The 19,386-nt window shown below is 44.3% G+C and overlaps 1 protein-coding gene and 1 pseudogene across 2 annotated transcripts in view; both read right to left on the bottom strand.

The window, feature by feature from the left end:
- The window catches only part of GRIA1 (glutamate ionotropic receptor AMPA type subunit 1), a 289,206-nt gene that overhangs the window by 155,230 nt on the left and 114,590 nt on the right, over nt 1-19,386 (bottom strand). The window lies entirely within an intron of this gene.
- The window catches only part of LOC105095167 (adenosine deaminase-like protein), a 51,860-nt pseudogene that overhangs the window by 5,977 nt on the left and 26,497 nt on the right, over nt 1-19,386 (bottom strand).

The following is a 19,386-nucleotide window of genomic DNA, read 5'->3' as shown; positions in this document are numbered from 1 at the left end:
GGTCTTTTCTGGTCCCCACAGTGCTGAGATCCATAGAGCCAAGACTAGGTGAGCACCTCAAGGAAAGAAGCGTTCATGGGTTCTTCAGCTTACAGAAGCTGTGGTTTGATGCAACAGCCACAAGATAATAATCATTGGGTTTCGATTTTTTTTCCCTTCAGTTTATTCCGTAGCATCTCTCCCTTTCATATCTAAGGAGAGAGAGGGGCTGTTTGAGGATTTGGGGATTCTGGTTACCAGCATAATAGCAGTGTCAACAAATGATGATGATGGTAATTCCTGATATTGCATATGATTGAGCCCTTTAATGCTACGAACTAGACTACATGTTTTATATTAATTAACAGTTTTCATCTTTGTAACAGTCCTAGAAGGTATTTATTATTATTATTATTATTATTATTATTATTATTATTATTATTATTACTTTATAAAAAAATGACTGAGGTACAGGTAGGTGGAGGTCACAGAACTGATAAAGGCAGAGCTAGAATTCAAACCTATGTATGTTTGATCCCACAGGGTGAGTTCTGTTATGCCATTATGCTAAAGTGCCTTGCCCTGTATCTAACCTAACATTCACTAAGTAATGAACACATTGACTCAACACACCATATGTGATATAGTATGGGGAAAACAGGAAGTAAGGCCCCTGCCTTTAAGAGGGACATTCTAATGTGATGAGGAAGACAAGGTCACGAACCACTAACAAAAAACAGACATGAGATAATGAAATAAATTCTACCATAGACAGACAGCACGTTCTGCACATTGAGAGGAAAGGACAATTCCTTCTCAAGACCGAGACCAAGGTGGACCTGGAACCTAGCCTTCCTTCCCATTAGAGCTCAGGTGCAGCTTTGGAATCCTCCTCGGCCTGGTCACCACCACCGAACAGCTGGAGCTGTCATGTGAGATTAAAAGCTTTTGCTTCCTTGTAAAGAAGCTGTGGTATTTACATACACAAGGGAACACTTCTCAGCCATAAAAAAACAATAAAATAATGCCATTTGCAGCAACATGGATGAAACGAGATCATCATTCTAAGTGAAGTAAGCCAGAAAGAGAAAGAAAAATACCATATGATATCAGTCATATGTGGAATCTAAAAAAAGAAAAAAGAAGACGCTAATAAACTTATCTATAGAACAGAAACAGACTCACAGGCATAGTAAACAATTTTATGGTTACCGAGAGGAAGAGGGGTAGGAAGGAGTAAATTGGGAGTTCCAGATTTGCAAAGACTAACTACTATATATAACATAGATAAACAATAAGTTTCTTCCATATAGCACAGGGAACTATATTCAGTATCTTGTAGTAACTTATAATGAAAAAGAATATGAAAAGAAATGTATGTATGTATATGTATGACTGAAACATTATGCTGTACACCAGAAATTGACACAGCAATGTAAACTGACTATACTTCAATAATTTTTTAAAAAAGGCATTTACACCCTTGTTCTCAGGGGAGCAGGAGAAGGCAAGCCTTAAATTTGACTCATTTTTATCAACTTCCTACAACGTCGGTCATCACAAAACATTTCCCGCCTGCCTGCTTCTCACTTTTTAATGCTGAGGCAGTTGAAAGTGTTTTCTGTCTTCTCACCTCACTGGTTGTCAACTGGGTTCTGAGCTGCAACGGCCCCAAGTTATCACATGGTGTGTGAGAGACATCCAAAGATGCCTTGTACGAGCAGGGGCTGCGTGTACCACGTGGACCTCCAGGAGGGCTGCCCCTTCCAGCTTTACCCAGAGCCAGGAGGGAGGTGAAGGAAGAGAAGGAAATGCATCTTTGACCTCATCAGAGCCTGTCTGCAGAGCAGAGGCACAGAGGTACTTGGGAAGCCATCCAGGGCACATTGGCCTGTGAGCCTCCACACACTTGGGTCCCACCCCTGCCTGCCTCTCTACATAAACTTGCCAAGTGTCTTCCTGTCTCTGGCTCCTGTGGGCCTCCCTGGTAAAGCACAAGATTTGGCTGCAGTTCCCTGTGGTTCCAACATTCTTATCAGCAGGAGGATGAACAGGAGACGGAACAAAGCTGGGCTGTGGACCAGACAGGGCTGGACCCAAGAAGCTGACTTTGATAATGGTTCTTGTGTATTCACTGCTGAATCTGAAATGCCTCGAAACGTATACCCTGCAGTGTAGAACCGCACTGTGTGAAGAATGAGAAAACAAAACTCAGTCATTTGGTCTATTATGTGGACAAGAACACCAAAGTAACACGAAGCCAAAAAAAAGGCAAAACTGTAATTCAGGAGCACAGGAAAGTGCTGGTGGGCCAGTGTCTGGGGGACGGAAAATGCAAACAGGGTGAAGGCAAATGCAAAGGAACATGTAGGTGTGTTTAGTTAATCTTTGAAGTTGTCTAAATGTCCAACAGTGGCTGGCTCGCCTCAGGTGCTGCCCAGATGAACTAGATACAGTCCACTCAGTAGTAATCACACAGGTAGTAACAGCTACCATTTATTGAGCATTTGCTAAGCCCTTGCATTACTAAACATATGCAGTAATTAATTTCTTTATTTCCCACAACAATCCCAAGAAGAAGGTACTAGTGTCTCCTTCTGCAGATGGAGATGCCAAGGTTCCAGGTCACACAGACATGGTAGATCTGGGAGTCAAAAACCCAGGTCATCCTGAGCTTCAACTTGATGCTTGGAGCCATTCTGCCTTCAGAAAAGCAAATGTGGACGTCGTGACTTCCTCTTTACACCGGCTCCCCAGTGATGAAGAGAATTTCGCCACGGCCCTTCTCCACTCATTCCAGTCCTTCAAGATCCCAGTCAGACGCCACCGCTTCTGTGAGAGCCCCCGTCGGAATCATCCATCCTGGGCTCCCAGAGCTCTTAGCTTGTACTTCCATTAGCACACTTGGCACTTTCTGCCTCGTGTTGGAGTTAACTGTGTCTGAGCCTCCCTCTACTCTGCACTGAAAGCAAGTTGTTTGGACTTTGGTATGGCACCTAGAGTCTTGCATTAACGCTCGCCGAGACTGGATTTGTCTCCTGTCTTCTGTGATGAGCATTTCCCTTAAGCACAGGAGCTGTGTCTTAGAAATTTTTCTGTGTGCCTGGCACTCAACAGAGCTTTGGAAACATGCCTTCTAACTCAGGCTGGTGCACGCAGCTGGTGTCTCCATTCTGTCTGATCTGTCAACTGTGACCCTCCTCTGGTGCCTGGTGTGCTTTTCCTCGCACCCTTGGTCAGGGTCATTGAGCAAGGTCAGGCAGAGGTCAGGGACTCCTGTGAGGAGTATCTCTCAGACAACTGAGAAGGCGGGGCTGCTGTCTTTTCTCATGACTCTCTTGTCCCTGTGGTCCCCTCTCCTCCAGTGGAGGCCTGTCCGCTTTCGTGTCTTCAGAGTTCATTTGAGGGAAAGGATTGCTTGTTCATTCTCTTACTCTGGAGGGACTGACTTCCTTCTTCCTGGGGAAGAAAGGCTCTGATCCCTATGAAAAAATCTTTAGAGATCATTTTTCAAAGGAGGGAGGCTTCAAGGGCCACCTGGAACACTTAGGTTCGTATGCCCATGTTCACTCCTGGCTGGACATCGAGGTAGTTAAGAGAGTCTGACGATGGATAGACTGGAGTCAGTTCCCCACTCCATCCCTTGGGTGAGTTAATTAATAACTCTGAAACATTTGCTTCCTCATCTGTATCATAAAAATAATAATATTACCCACCTAGTGGGGCTGCTCTGAGAACTAAGTGCATTTGGAATGTGTTTTCCTCACAGTTCCTGGATAACACTGTGTCTGTTGCTACAGTTGCTACTGTTGCATTGTTGTTGCTGTTTTATAAACAGCATCCTCTGGCCACTACGAGAGATAAGATTATGCAGCTGAAAATTTGACCTCTGCAGTTAGTAGGAAATGCAAAATCACGTGTAGCTTCTAGTTGGTTGCCTAAGAATAGCTGGAGTTAACTTTCTATTTAAAAATAACCTGCACGTTTTTAGGTTTTCAGAATCGAACGAAGACGCTTTGGAGAGTGCCCTTATCACTTGTGCGGTTTTACAGAAAACTGAAGCTCAGAAAGGTGGAATGACACCTCCAGGGTCGATCAGCCAAAACTCAGCTGTGCTGGGGCTCAAACTCAGGTTTTCAGACCCCAGTCCAGTGTAGCTCCCACTGAGTATCTCTTGAGCTACTGCCCTTTTCTTAGATTTAACCATCGTGCGTTCTTTTAGCTTTTCCACCAGTTCCTATGGTAACCCGAGCACCATCTGAAGTTGCTGCTTTGCCCAGGATTGAGAAGATGACAGTAACATATCTTGCTACACAATCATTACTAAGATGAGTCTATTTCTTTATGCAGATAAGTTTCCACTCCACTCTAACTGTCCCTTAGCATTAGTTCTACGTGAGCTAATTCTGCCAAAGCCAATGTGCCAATGTCTGTATTGGTCCTGAGGGTTAAAGTTCTAGTCTTTTCATTCAAAGGCTGTGACTGAACTCAAATGCTGATGAGAACTGCGCTGGCATTCTGGGGATGGGCTTCAGCAGGACAAAATATAAAGAAAACAGGCTAGGTTTGTCATTCTCCACATTGAGAGAGCAGAGTCAAGGCCTAGCATAGCTGGTAGAGGTGAGACAAGGCCAGATCTTGGGTGGAAGCCAACCAAGCTGCACCTCTGGGAAAGAGACCCTCGCCCTGACCCGGCAGGCAGCGCTTAGTCGCGGAGCCCCTGGACAATCACTCTGTCACTCTGCCCTAAATGCATGCGCAAATGTGCCTTGCACTTTACCGCCTCCAGATTTTTTTTCACGCTGCTTCTTCTGCTTTCCTCTATTACTTAAAGTTTTTAAAAAGGGACACAAACAAACGTATTTGCAAAACAGAGACAGACTCACAGACATAGAAATCAAACTTATAGTTACCGGCGGGGAAGGGATAAATTGAGAGTTTGGGACTTGCAGCTACTGACTACTATATATGAAACGGATAAATAGCAGAGTCCTACTGTACAGCTTAGGGGACTGTATTCAACACCTCGTAACGGCCTATAGTGAAAAAGAATAAGAAAAGGAATGTATGTACGTACACATGAATCATATGCTGTACAGCAGAAGTTAACACAACATTGTAAATAGACTGTACTTGAATTAAAAAAAAAAAACCATATAGGACTTTGTAGCATCTAAAAAGTATTTTTATGTCCGCCATGTTGCTCAGTCATCATAACAACACAATGAGACCAGTACGTGTCGCCGATATTTCACAGACAAGAAAGTGGGAGATCAGAGTCGTGAAAGGACTTGCCTCGGGCCACACGGCTCATCCCCGCAGTCACATCTTCTTTATTCTCTGCTCTCCAGGGTCATTGGTTTCCCACATGACCGAGCTGATAGAACTCCACTGGACTGACACTGGACTTGGGCACCACGTCGTCACCTGGGTTTGAATCCTGGCACTCGCCACGGTCCTGTGGCCTGCCTCTGAGAGTCTGTGCCTCAGTTTATTCATATGCAGAATGGGAGTAATCATAGCCTCGCTCTCAAAAGACTGAGAGGAGGAAACGAGTGAGTGTGTGCAGAGCACTCAGAACAGCGGCTGACACAAAACACCCACTCAGTAAATGTTGCCATAGGAACCAGGCCATGTCCTGTCTGAATTTCCTCTCTGCCAGGGCTCATCTGGAATGCCAGGAAGCGCAATTCTGACTTTTCGTAAATACATGCAATTCCTGTTTCGTTTAGACCCTGTAATCATCTGTGCTTTGCTCACAGCACACGTGTGTATGCTCTGCTGTGTGCTGGAGAGGTCTGTGAACTCGTTTTTTCTCGTCCTGCTCACCCCTCGCCTGTGAGTGCTGTGGTTCAGAGAGGCAGCTCTGATGGAAGCACATCCCCTGCAGAGCCCAGCGTGATGCTTGATGCCAAAGAGGAAGACGACTGGCAACTGCTGGTGACACTGAACTCAGTTGCACCCAGAATTCCAGTTCCTGTGAAGTCCCAGAATGTTAGGGCTAGAAAGTCTCCTTAAGAGATTAGCCAATCCTGCACTAATGCCAGGTAACTGGGCTGCTGGAGGAGGAAGATACTTGTCCAGAGTCATATGGCGTATTAGTGGCAGCCGTAGGAATAGAAACCAGATCTTGCCACTACCCGCAGCCCTGGGCTTCACCCAAAGCTCCGGGCTGTGTCTCTTTCCATGGAATGGAGGAAAAGATAGCCATGTACCTGAATTAAAGAGAGAAGCATGGGGCAAATGACAGCACACAGCTAAGTTTCAGCACCAGTATTGCTCAAAAAATAGGGATGTATTAGGGATGCACGTCCAGAAGCCTACGGCGGGGAGGGACGTGAATAAATTGCACAGCCGATGAGGCAGTTCCTCTGAACTGACTGGTATTTCTCTGCTGCATGAATGGTTCAGGAGTCCTGCGAAGGAGAAGCTTCAGGGTTCAGGGTATTCAGCGCAAACCTTTAAGTGGTTCTTTGCCTCTTTCTGTTTACCATGTAATCTAAACTGGAGTCCTCCAACCTTGGACTCCAGGTCACCTTCTTCATGTTGGGATATGTACGTTGAAGATGCTAAGATACAGAGATACTCAGTCCCTGTACACGGAGGCCATTTCTTACAGTTCTCCGTGGGATGATCTAATCTGGTAGGGATGAGAAAGGTATAGTCCTTATCAGCCTGCCCCCCAGAGTCTCGTCTCCACAGACTATTGTCAAGTTTTTTTCCCCTTGCTGAGGTTTCAGATAATGTTTAAAATGTACAAAGAATCAGAGATAATTCTTCCCTGGTCACCATGACTTGAGCAGAGAAATGTTTTGATTCCTGGTACTGCTAAAGCTTGTCTTCCAAAGTAAGATATGTAAGTCTTAAGAAGATAACGCTCCCCCATCATCTCAGATGCAAATGCTTTGGGGGAGGAGGACCAGTGAGAACCCAGGTTGTGATGGCTGCAGGGGGTGCTTTAGGGGAGCTCTATAAGCAGACAGCCCCAGGGTGGGGGACAACTGAGGCTTACACCCCAGTTGGTCAGATAATGAAACCCAAGTCTGCCCTTAACCACAGTGTGAGCCTCTGAAAATCGGGGGACACGTTAGTTTGCCAAGTCAAGGTTAGTGAGAGATGAATGTTCACAGCACAGCCGTCCTGGAGAGAAATGCCCAGATGGCAAACAGCTAGAACTTCAGGACTTCAGGAGAAGTCACCTTTTCCTTTTGATCTCTATGTCCAATGCATGAGTCACTTAAACATTTTTTTTTTACTGTCCAGGATAAAAAGTGCTTATAACAGTGAAAGGTGAAGCTGAGACGGGGAGAAGTGAAAAAGACTTTTTGCAAAGGAAATTCATCCAGAAGTCTTTTCCCACCGCTGACTGATGTGGTGGTACCAATTAGTCTCCTGCTGTTTATCAGGACCAGTTGCTGTTGTTGTATTGTTATTTCAGTCCACACGTGGCTTTGTCAAATATACTGTGAGAACAATATTTGATTATCTTTCAAAGAGCTCACGTACCATCTCACCACCACCATAAACCATATGCAAAGCAAACTGGCACTAACTTATTATCATTTTTGTCTTAAAGGGCCACCCTCTCAGTGTCTCTGATCAATATCAACTTCCAAACTACTCCACAGATGAGCCATCAGGTGTGTTGGATGCATCCTTTTGGGGTGGCATTTCTAGACTTAGGTTTCCCTTGGGAAGGACAGAGCTGACTTGACATATAGGGAACCCATTACTTGCGAACAGAGCCATTTCCTGTCCCATCAACATCTTCCACGTTGATGGAAGTAACAGAGGTAAAATATGAAAATGGAATTGGCCTACAAATTCTGAAGTCTAGTGGATTCATAAGACTGATTGTTCTTCATTGTTGTTTGGTTTTCACTGTTACGCTTAATCAACGTCTTCCCTTTTTTTAATGAAAACCTTATGCCCTCTCTCCCTGAATGTTCCATCAGTTCATAACACCCTGGGCTGTCACTTGTGACCTTCTGGGAACATATAATATGCCCCCACTGATGCCGTTGAGCTCTAAGTTCCTCGAAGTCAGAGACAGCCTTACACTAATAGGAAAGAGCTCTGGGGGTCTGTCCCTCTCTGTGCTAAGTCCTGGAGGCAGTGACTTCTGTAGTGCAGGGTCAGCAAATGCGTGACACATATGCTCCCCTTTCCTGCACCCAAGCCAGACATCACTAATCGATCGTGGCATCCTTTCCTGGTGCGCCCTGTCAAGGCCTCCCAAGTCCTCATCATCAGCATTCTTGGAAGCCATTACCAATTTATCAGGATTGACAGGCTCAATAAAAACCTATTTTCCGGTCTAGCCTTAATGGTTCCAAGCCAGGGCTTTGGAATTGGACTGACCTGAATTCAAATCCCAACACTGCCATTGATGCACAGGTTACATGGCATGAAGTACAGTAGCCCGAGTGCCCTAAATCTCAGTTTTCTCCACTTTAAAATGACCAAGTCCTCTCATGCTTCGGAAGCCTACATTTAGGTATTTCCTCCTCTGAGAAACCTGTATTTACCTGAGACTGAGGGTAGATGCCTCACCTAGACCTCTGAAAACACCCTGAGCTTGCTCTTCATAATTCTGCATTTCGTCTAATTCCCCCCATTGGTGTATGAGCTCCTTGAAGGCAGTTAGACTTTGACAGCTGGATTTTCAGAGCCCAGTAAAAGGCTTGGTACAGTCAACAGTTCAAAACACCACTGACCCATAAAAATCACTTAAAACAGTGCTAGGAATACATGTGATAAATGCTTTAAAAGCATTTGTTATTTTCACATTTGTTGTTATGTTCCGTCACTTGGAGGCTCAGGGGAGAAGGCTTACCAGAGCCGACTTCTGTACACGTTTGGTTTCATTTTGTTCCGCTGTGACTCTTCAGCTGCAAGGGTACCAAGGTATCTGTATTTTCTGAATCTTGAGAGATGCATTCTTGCAACAGAGCCATGTTTTCCTTTCTCAGACCTGTAAAACCTAACATGGGGCCTTGTACGTAAGGGGTCTACTTGAGCGTGTTTTGGGCCACACCTACCGTATTTGCTAACACTGGTGTACCCCAGCGCGACCTGGCCTAGACCAGCCCTTTAGGGACCTACACTAGACACTCTTCCAGGTTACTGGAGCCCTGCCATTCTCTTTTGAGTACCCCTGGCCAACGGATCAGCCCAGGAGGTGTGTCCTGGGATAATCACTTACGGCAGTGGGTCTCAAACTTGAGCATGCAGTGTGCATCAGAATTCCCTGGAGTGCTTGTGAAAATGCAGGCTGCATGGCCCACCCCCAGAATTTCTGATTCAATAAGTTTGAGGTGGGGCTGGAGAATTTGCATTTCTAACATGTTCCTGGATAATCCTTCTGTTGCTGGTCCTAGACTATATTTGGAGATTCACTGACTAATGGAATAAAGGAGATGAGAAAGGAACACCCTTGTCTAGAGAAGAAACCTTAAGTTCTATTTACCAGCTCCCAGATTGATGATGATCTCCACCCGCATCCTGCAAGCTGTATTTGCAACCGATTCTCCTTAAAGTCAAGGAAACTTACACCCAAGTAGCAGCTGCAGGACCTTGCTGAAGGATGAAAAAGCAGAGCTTCTAAATGTTGCTGATGGTGCTTACGCATTTCCTTCCTTCTCAGTTGACAACCAGTGAAACGACTTGATACTTTAATATCTTACAGTAAATGTCATACTTGTGTGAGATACTTTATATTTTTCCAGAACGCTTTCATCTGTATCATCACATTTGGTTTTAGAACAACTGCTTACAAGGGCAGAAGGAGGTAGAAATTAGCATCACTCTTTGAATGACAAGGCAGAATATAACCAGGATCCACCATCCTCGACTCTTTGCCAGGTCTCTTTCCATGATACCACATAGTCTTTGGTGCACATGTAAGTTCTGCCTTTGAACCCCCTTCATGCAACAAACCTTAATTTATTTCAGCTTGTTACAGATGGTTTGAGCTAGAAGACAACAGAAGGAGATCTGCTAATCAGAAGGTTCTTAGGGGATACAGATTCCTTTGAGAACCTCAGGAAAGCTTTGGACTCTTTTCCAAAACAATTCAGACGCCTTAACATATAATACAACTTACATACAGTTTCAGGTTTTAAAAGGACCTCTCAAAGTCGGGGGCCACCATGTTTCATGACTGTGAGAGGCACCATTCCCAGTGAAATAACTGTGGTCCTGTAACTTCCAACCGTAAACTACAGAAGGACAGAGGCTGTACATTTGCCGTTTTGGCTGGCTGGTTGCTTGCTTGCTTTTTGTGATTTTTAACAGATGAGCAAACTGAGATTCAAGAACCTGAGTGATTATTTCTCAGGTATCACAGTTAAATAAAGGCAGAACTAGGGTGGAAACGAGGCTCCTTCCAGAAGGCAATGCAGGGCTGTGGAAGGAAACTGGCTTTGGAGTCAGGGAATCTTTCAGTCTCAGCTTGTATTACCTACTGGCTGTAAGGCCTTGCTTAACCTCTGAAAGATTTAATCTCCTCATTTTACACATAGGAATCAGAAAATCAAATACTGTTTAAAATCTATTCTGATAGGGTGCTTTTAGTGTAAGGATCAAATGAAAGAAAATACATCAAGTGCTAACACACATTGTGACACCCGGGAGGCTGGAAATCCCCTGCCTCCCAGGCTATTTTCTCAGCTCAAGTGCAACAATTGGATAAATTTTCCCTTCTCTCAGAGCAGGTCGATACTACCTCAGGGGGATCAGGTAGACACCCCTGGGTCCTCTGGATCATATAAACTTACATATGATCTCATTACTTATGATTGTGCTCAGTGCTCAGGTGCTTGCACCACTGCCCCATGTGGAATCTCAAGGACATTTGTCCCCTCTCTAAGCATGGGTGCAAATATAGAAAAGAAAATGTCTCACTGAAGGGGAAGAAAGCCCAGATTACGGTCGTGTCTAATTCTCCCAGTATTTTTCAGTTCTTATTTCAGCCTGTGCAAGATTCATTCTTCCCACTGCACAGGAAGCACATTATACTTCCTAATCTACAGAGGGTAATGATGTTCACCCTAAGTTTTCATTCTGTATTTGCATCTAATTCACATTTAAAGTTCAGCAGAATTTATAGGTCACTTCACTGTATACATTTCCTTGTGTCTTATACATAAAAAAACAAGATCCTTGTTTTAGCTTATTATTAAACCCCAGAATGCCAGGAATGGAAGGACTTGTAGAGGCTTCATCGAACTCCCTTATGTGACAGGCAGGAGGTAGGTGCTCTGGGATGGGGAAATTGTCCTTGAGTCAGACTACTGTCTACCCTTGAACATACGTTTCCTGACTCTACATTCAGCATCCTCACCATGTATTTCCTGACCTGCCTCAGATTTCAAGATACTTGAAAGGTCAAGCAGTTGTAGGACATTTTCCCACTCTTAATTTCCTCCTACTCTTCTTTTTTTTTTTTTTTTTCCTGAAAGAAGTCTGGTGAACAGTGGGATAAAAAAGGCTGGTCCTGGCTCTGGCTGTTGCTTTTATAAAGCTCCATTGCACTCCCTCTCACCCATACCTTCTGTGTTATATGGGCAGCTATGCATCTTACTCCCCAAGACCATGGGCTGTGTTCCTGCCTGATTAACTCTCCTGTCCTCTCTGCAGACACAAAGCCCATCTTCTTGAGCTTCTTGAAGTTCTTTTAAAGAGGAGATCTTTCCCCAGGGAAACTGCTCTGAATCAGCCTTTTGAAATGAGTCAGAACTTAAGATTCCTCAACTCTAGATGACTGGTTTGATGGATTCAATAACAAAAAGAGTTCAAATGACTGAAGAACAAGGATGAGGTAGGGTTCCTGATCTGTCTCAAGACTCCTTTCTGATTTTGCCTAATGACCTATGGGTACCATGGCTCCATCCCCATGGAATCATGAGGAAATATACATCTTTAATGAGATATGTCCTTTCATTAGCTAAGTTAACAGAATAAAGAGAGAAAACAGTTTAAACCGAACTGCATTTCTAGCAAGCTATTAAGACCTGCCCCTGGCCTAAGTGAGGTCATGGCTGTGTGTTATCTAAGTCTGCACAGACAGATCAGCTGCATGAACTGTGTGAGGTCATTGTTCTGAAATGCCTCCATTATTAGCACTGTCAGGAAATGGCATCTTTGAGAAAGTAGTAAACAGATTTATCTTGTAAGTAGCTAAATAATTTTACATGTTTTGAAGAGAACTCCTAATAGGTTCTACACATGTCCTTACTTTTGTAAAAAGAGCTTAATATACACAGCTTTACCTTGGCCGATGTGGTGGTGCTGCAGATGGTAAATATTTTCAGAGCAGAGTGCTGTATTTCTTACTTTTTTCCACTCTCGATTTCCTGGAATGGAAGCTGGTCTATAGTAGGCATATGATAACTGGTTGCTGATTAATAATTGTGACCTCTGGTGTACATGACAACTCCCTTAAGGACTCCTGAGGGGGTAGGGTATTTGTTTGTTGGTTTTGGTTCCCAGACAGCTTCATACTTGGTGAGTCTGTAGTCTCTCCTGGACCTTCCCCCCTTGTCACCTGTCCCTCCTCCCCTTGTCGGCAGCCAGTGCGCACTCCTCCAGCCTCCACTCACCTGCTCTTCTCACCTGGCATCTGTTGTTAACAAGTCCAGTGACCAAGCCCGTTAAATCACTCAACTGACATTTATACAGTTTCACAGTCAACATGCCTTTGCCTACAGGATGCAAGAAGGATGATAATTCTTTCATTGGACGTAGAAAACTTTTAATTCTGCATTTGTATACTAGAAGTTTTCCAGAACTTTCAGATTCTGTAAAACCTGAAAGCTGGTGAAATGAGGATGTCCATAGGTGAAAATGCAAACCACCCTCACAGGTTGTGATATTCTTAACGAGACACTGTAAGCACTTGATTCTGTTCAGCAAACTCTGCATCCTTGCCCCACAGAGGTTTCTAGTCCATCCACCTCCACTCTTGCCAAAGTGACAAAATTAAGTCAGATTTTCAAGCAAAAAGGTCATCTCTGGGAAGAAAACCGATGCACAAGAAACCAAAACAATCCTGTTATCTCCCAGTTATTACTATATCCACCCTGCACATAAATCCAGACTCTTTCAATAATCATAATAAGATGTGGGCATTTAAGTTGAAGAATCAGTTTGAGAAATCACAGAGGCCAAAACTATAGGGTGCATGTGAGCTTTTTTGGGGGAGAAAAGAGTGATAGGGAGGTAGGAGCATAGGGTCCATCAGAAGGACTTAAGGGAAAAAAGATGGAAGGGAGGGTAAACTCAAATGACAGACACAGAAGGATAAGCACTTCTAATTGGCCATGGAGACCCTCTGTAGGTATGGGATGAGAAGAGTGAACTACTCTGGAGGGTGCTTTAGTTGGCTACTTCTGTGAGGTCTTATGGATGGAGAGTAGGTGTTTCAGTGAAGATCAAAGACAGGAAGACCAATTAAGGGACCATTTATTCCAGCACACCTGCTCTCCCTAATCCCAGTCACAAGGACCAAGTCACGTCTTTTCACATTTCTATGTAGGCAATCTTCGGAAAAGACTAGACTGGTAGACCCATAGTCAGAACTGGTGTCATTCTTCCAGACAAAAAGATGGCTCATGACACACAACTCTTCCCCAGAAAGAAAGAAACAGAGTCAGCAGCCCACATTCCCAGGGGGCCACTTCCTGAGAACAATGTGGCAGCAGCCGTGCAGAGCCTCACCTGTATGTTTAGTGGAAAAGACACACATACTGAACTCAGGCATATACCTTCACCTTGATGATAAGTGCTTATAAAAATAGGCATTGAGCATTCCTGTTTCACCTGCTCTCTCATTTTCTGAGCATTCTATTCCTCGGTTAGGAAGGATCTCTCAGCATGAACTATCTACAGCCTTTTCCGCCAATGCCATGAATCCTCTTTTTACCCGCGGGCAAGATGTTTCTTCCTATCTTTGTCCTTTTCCTCAGAAGTGCACGTCCATGTAAAATGCCTTACTCTCCCACCTTTGCTGCATCATCATCATCATCATCATCATCATCATCATCATCATCATCATCATCATCATCATCATCATCATCATCATCAAAGTAGCAGCAGCCGCAGTGGCCAAGACAAACATTTGAGTATTTACAAAGAACAGAGCGCTCAGCTGAGTTCCTAACGTGTGACTTCATTTTGCCTTCCCAGCAATCTGATTTTTATCATTTCAAAGGCATAGATGAGAAAATTGGGGCTCAAAGAGAATAAGTTTCCTAGGTTCACAGAGTCCAAACATTCAGACAGGAATCTTACTGACTGCATGGCTCCTGACTCAACTTACAAAAATTTTTTTCTTCTAAATGATATTTATGTTTTTAGAACAGTATTTCTTTATATATGGATTGCAACCTAAGAGCTAGGGGAAGAAGGAACAGAGGAATGTCTGGAGGACTTGAAGTCCCAAGCCTTACCCAGTGGTACCTGATGTTGCCTTACAAAGTCCATCAAATCCAGGAGATTCAGGGATATTCCCCCAGGGGAGCTGAGAAATGTCCCATGCCCGATTCTGTCAGGAGGAATATCCAAGAGTACAGGGGTTCTTTCTTCCTTCCTTTCTTTCCTTCCCTTCCTTTTTTCTTCCTTCCCTTCCTTCTTCCTTCCTTCCTTCCCTCTTTCCTTCCTTCCTTCCTTTCTCTCTTTCCTTCTTTCTTCCCTCCCTTCCTTCCCTCCTTCCCTTCCTTCTTTCCCTTCCTTCCTCCCTTCCTTCCCTCCTCCCTTACTTCCCTTCTTTCTTCCTTCTCTTCCTTCTTCCTTCCTTCCTTCCTCTCTTTCTTTCTTCCTTCCCTTCCTTCTTCCTTCCTTCCTTTCTCTCTCTTTCTTTCTTTCCCTTCTTCCCTTCCTTCCTTCCCTTCCTTCCTTCCTCCCTTCCTTCCTCCCTCTCTCCTTTCCTTCCCTCCTCCCTTCCTTCCTCTCTCCCTTCCTTCCTCTCTCCCTTCCTTCCTTCGAATCTCTGTAAGATGTAATGGCAACTTGAGATGTGCTTTTTTAGCATCTAAAAGAGATTCCAAGAAGTCTTTGGCTTCTCCTTCAGTAGGATCTCCACTGAGGTCAAGCCCCAAAACTGCATCCTCAGTAGAAAGGAAGAACTCTTGGCCAAGTTTAACAGTCTCCTTGGCTACTGAAGGGCCACCTCTTCTGTGGATTCCTATCAAACACCTAACATCAATGTCTAAGTTTTCTTCTTCAGACTGTTTAATACTCTCAAGTACATATTCCACATAAATCCCTTTTTTTAAAAATTAAGTCATCCCTGTAGCATTTCCTCTTCTGGGTGTGCTCCTAAGTTTCAGGCACCTGACACCACCAGCTGGAATTCTTTAATGACATCTTTTGTCGCCATTAAAATGTCTTCAGGGTTAGTTGTAAGTTGATGAATCAGGTGATACATCTGGAAACATTCTTCTACAGTTCTTTGCTTTCCCCTGTGAATCACAGTCACCCAATTATGGACTTTAAGATCTGGCTTCTTAATAATTTCTTCCAGTACTAGAACTAATGGGTCCATTCAAGTGGGTGTGAGGTTTTGCTTTAGGTAGCTCTGAGTAAAAGGCGGTGTCCGTGGCTGTGGTAGTTCTTCTGCCTCCACCACGACTTAGCGGAATAAAACGGTCTTTCTCCACACACTTTCATTCTTGGTATGAATGATGCAGTGTATTTCGGTCAGCAAGTTCTGTGGTCTTGAATTTCCTAAAGATTGCTTTACGTCTGCACATTAGGGTAAGATTAGCTCCACATGCAGCCCTGGGCTCAGCTTCATCACCGTGGTGGACGTCAGCTCCTGAGCCTCTCCTGGCCTGGAGCCCTCGCAGCGCTGAGCTCCAGCGACAGCAGTGTCCTCTGCAAGAGTCCCCTGGCTGCGCAGGTACCCGCAGAACCCTCTGCAGCGCTGACGTTTCCAGGACCACTCTGCGCACCGCTCATCCACCGAGGCTGTTACACGAACGCCTGCGCAGTGCAGCCCTGCCCGTGCATCTTACCTGGCATCTCAGCAGTTCTTTGCGCTAAAGCTTCAATGAATGCCCAGGAGTGTAGTCCTTCCTTTGAATTCTGCTGTGTATTAGTGGGATCTGTATGATGGCACTTTCTACGCAAAATTCATTTATTTCATAAATATTTATTAAATGGCACACTGTGTGTCAGGCACTGTGCTAGCCCTGGGAGGATAAAATATTTTCCTGGAAGAACTCAAAGACTGATGAGTGGGCAATACAAGTGATTAGAATGTGGGGTGAGAAGTATTATGATTAGAAGCCAGGAAACAAAAGGAGGGTATAACTAACCCACTCATACAGTGTTTCTGAGATGGCTTCCAGGATGAAGTGTCACTAAATCTGGGACCTACACAGCAGGTAGGATTGTGGCAGGTAAAGAATGGGAATATTTCAGACGCAGGTAAGCAGCATATGTAGACCTGGAGAGGCTGAGTGGTGCACTGCTTCCTCTGTCCCTGCCCCCACCCGCTAGTACTGCAAACTCCATAATCACAACATACCTCTCCTACGTCGATGGTGACCTTGAAATAATGGGATGAATACATTTGGCATAGTTGGTGCCAGAGTCAAACAGAGCTGAGTTCAAATCCTGGCTTCGCCAGTTCCTGGCTTTGTGACTGTGGTGAAGGGATTAGCATCTCTAAACCTCAGTTTCTACATAGGAAATGGAGATCAGTAGTCATACCGTCATCTTAAGGCTGCTGCAAGTAAGAAAATGACCTCAAGTAAGAAAATGACCTGCAAGTAAGAAAAAATACATAAAGGGACATAGCGCAGCACCTGGACCAGGCAAATCCCCAGTGGTGGTGGCTTTTATTAATAGTGGTAGTGCAAGAACAAAGAATTCCTACAGCAAGAAGTTTGCAACAACCAACCACACTGCATCCCCTGTTTTTTTATATAAAAGGAGCCTGTATTCTGACCAGAGTAGGATGGTTCTCCAAGACAGTCTGCCATCCTCTCGGTCTGCCGCCATTCTGAATGAAGTCGCTATTCCTTGCCCCAGCACCTCGTCTCCCGATGATTTATTGGCCGGTCGTGCAGCGAGCAGAACGAGTTTGGACTTGGTAACAGTAGGAGTTCCTAGGTCCACTAGGTCTGTTTAGATTAGGACCTCTCCATGAAAAGAAATCTGACTTATTTTTCTTTGTGCTCCTCATTGTACCTTGAACTGCATAGACTTAATAACAGGTACTCAGTGAGTACCTGCTGAAGGATTTGTTGATGTGAATTTTCCATTAAGCTGTTAAACGGATATTTACTGAGCACTTACTGTGTGCCAGGCCCTGTTTCACTTTGGGTACAGCAGCGAACAAGGCACATTCCCGGAACTTTCATCTTAGAATTTTGACCAGCAGTTTTGTAAAATAGATGGTGACTTACGCTTAAGAATCAGGTTTGGAAAATATCATCCCAAGCATGCGAATTACCTAAATTGATAGCGATAAGAACTGTAAATTCACTTGATGTTTCTGGAGGAACTGATCCCTTGTCTTAAGACCTCTTCAACCAATTCAGTGTTTTTCCACCTGGCACTGGGTCCTGCCTGAATCTAAAATGATGATTTCCACTTCACTCCACAGTCTACATCACAGGGTCCCTCCCATGGTCCTTGTCCTCAACAGACCAGTTTGCTAATTCGCTTCTCTTTCTTTTTACTGCATTCCGCTGGTACCTGAGAGGCTCTCTGTTTGCATAGGAAGAGGAGTGGATTATCAATCAAGCCATTTAAGTTTTAAATTCAGTTTTGCTGCTAATCAATTTGGATAAATTTTTCATTTATTCCTTCAATGAATATTAATAGAGCACCTCATAGAGACAGAGCACAGCCTGGTTGAGGGTTCAGGCTTTGGAGTCAGAATGCCTGGGTTAGAAACTAGCTCTGCTATTTTGCAGCCAACTAATAGCAGGTGAGTGACCTGACCACTCGGTGTCCTTATGTGCAGAATGAGGATAATAATCATACCCACCTCATAGGATAGTTGTAAGTATTCAATGAGTTAATTCATGTAAAAATCTTAGAACAGCGTGTATGAAACTAGCAGGTTCTCAATAAATGTTAGACACGATTACTTTTTTGTTAGTATTTGTTGTTACTGTCAAATGCCAGGCACTGTGTATGACAGTGAAGAAATAGTGGGGGAAACAAGGGAGAATGGTATTTGTATCTAGAGACCTTGCTTTCTGATAGGTGAAGAGACATTAAAACAACTGAACACTCACATACATAGTTACAGATTTGATGGGTGCTATGAGGGAAATGAACAGGGCACAGTGTGTGGACTAAAGAGGGCTATTTGAGCTAAGACCAAAAGAAAAAGTAGAAGGTCCAGTGGTGAAGAAGGCATGTGTGCCTATGGGTGAAGGACTGTCCAGGAGAAAGGAAAAGCATGCGTAAAGGCCCTGAGGCAGGGACTGACGGGCCTGTGTGGTTGCAGTGTGGAGACTGAGGTGGAGAGGGGGCTGACACAATGGGCAGGGCCCAGGCCATGCAGTGCTGGGTGATGCTTATGGAGCTTGAAAGTTTTCCTAAGGACAAAGGAAAGCTATCGGTGGTGCACCATTTCCTTTCTGGCACACGGGATTGTATGAAAGACTCTCTCAAGTCTCTTTAACACTAAAGAATTTGAGATTCTGTGATGACTACCAAAAGAGAGACTGTTTCTTGGAAAAGTAGGAAAAAAATAAGGAAGCAGGGAGGGAAGAACGAAAGGAGGGAGGAGGGGGTGTAAGAAAGAAGGAAAGATGCTGTGACTGAAACTTCAGTGGAGACATGAAGTCTAGAGATGAAATGTTGAATATTCAACACAGACAAGACTCAGTACCTATCACATCTGTGCGCGTGTAGGTGTGTTTGACTTACACACATATTGGTACGTTCACTGATTTGGCAGGAAACCAAACCAGGGGAGCCTTTCGGTGGAAGACAAATAAGACTAATGGGCTGGGAATGTTGGAAAAGGGGGAAAATGGGGTGTCAATCATTTTGGTTCAATGCATGATTACTGGATATAAAGATGCATCTGGAACAGCTTCTGCCAGAAAGCTGGTGTTCAGGAATTGAAATGCGGGCTGCAGCCTGGCCCAGCGGCTTCTGTCAGGAGCTGCTTGGTGGAAATCAAACAGAATTGCATTAGGAAAGGAGTGGCTGCGAAAGTACTCTCTGGAACAGAAAATTTTATTGGAAGAAGGAAAAGAAAAAGGAGTTTCATCCAAAAGAAGAACTGACTCCAGGAATTCTAATTTGTTCCAGCCTTCAGGAGCTCAGAGGAACTTGGGACACTTCTTGGCTACATATTCAGATGTGGCGGTGAAAAAAGGCATGCAAGGCAGTGAAAATCAAAAATAAAGAAGTGTTCTTTGGGCCCAATTTTTC

This window comes from Camelus dromedarius, chromosome 3, assembly GCF_036321535.1.
Source record: "Camelus dromedarius isolate mCamDro1 chromosome 3, mCamDro1.pat, whole genome shotgun sequence".
Classification (NCBI taxonomy): Eukaryota; Metazoa; Chordata; class Mammalia; order Artiodactyla; family Camelidae; genus Camelus; species Camelus dromedarius.
The sequence above is the reverse complement of the archived record's forward strand: the minus strand, read 5'-3'. Positions and strand labels throughout refer to the sequence as shown.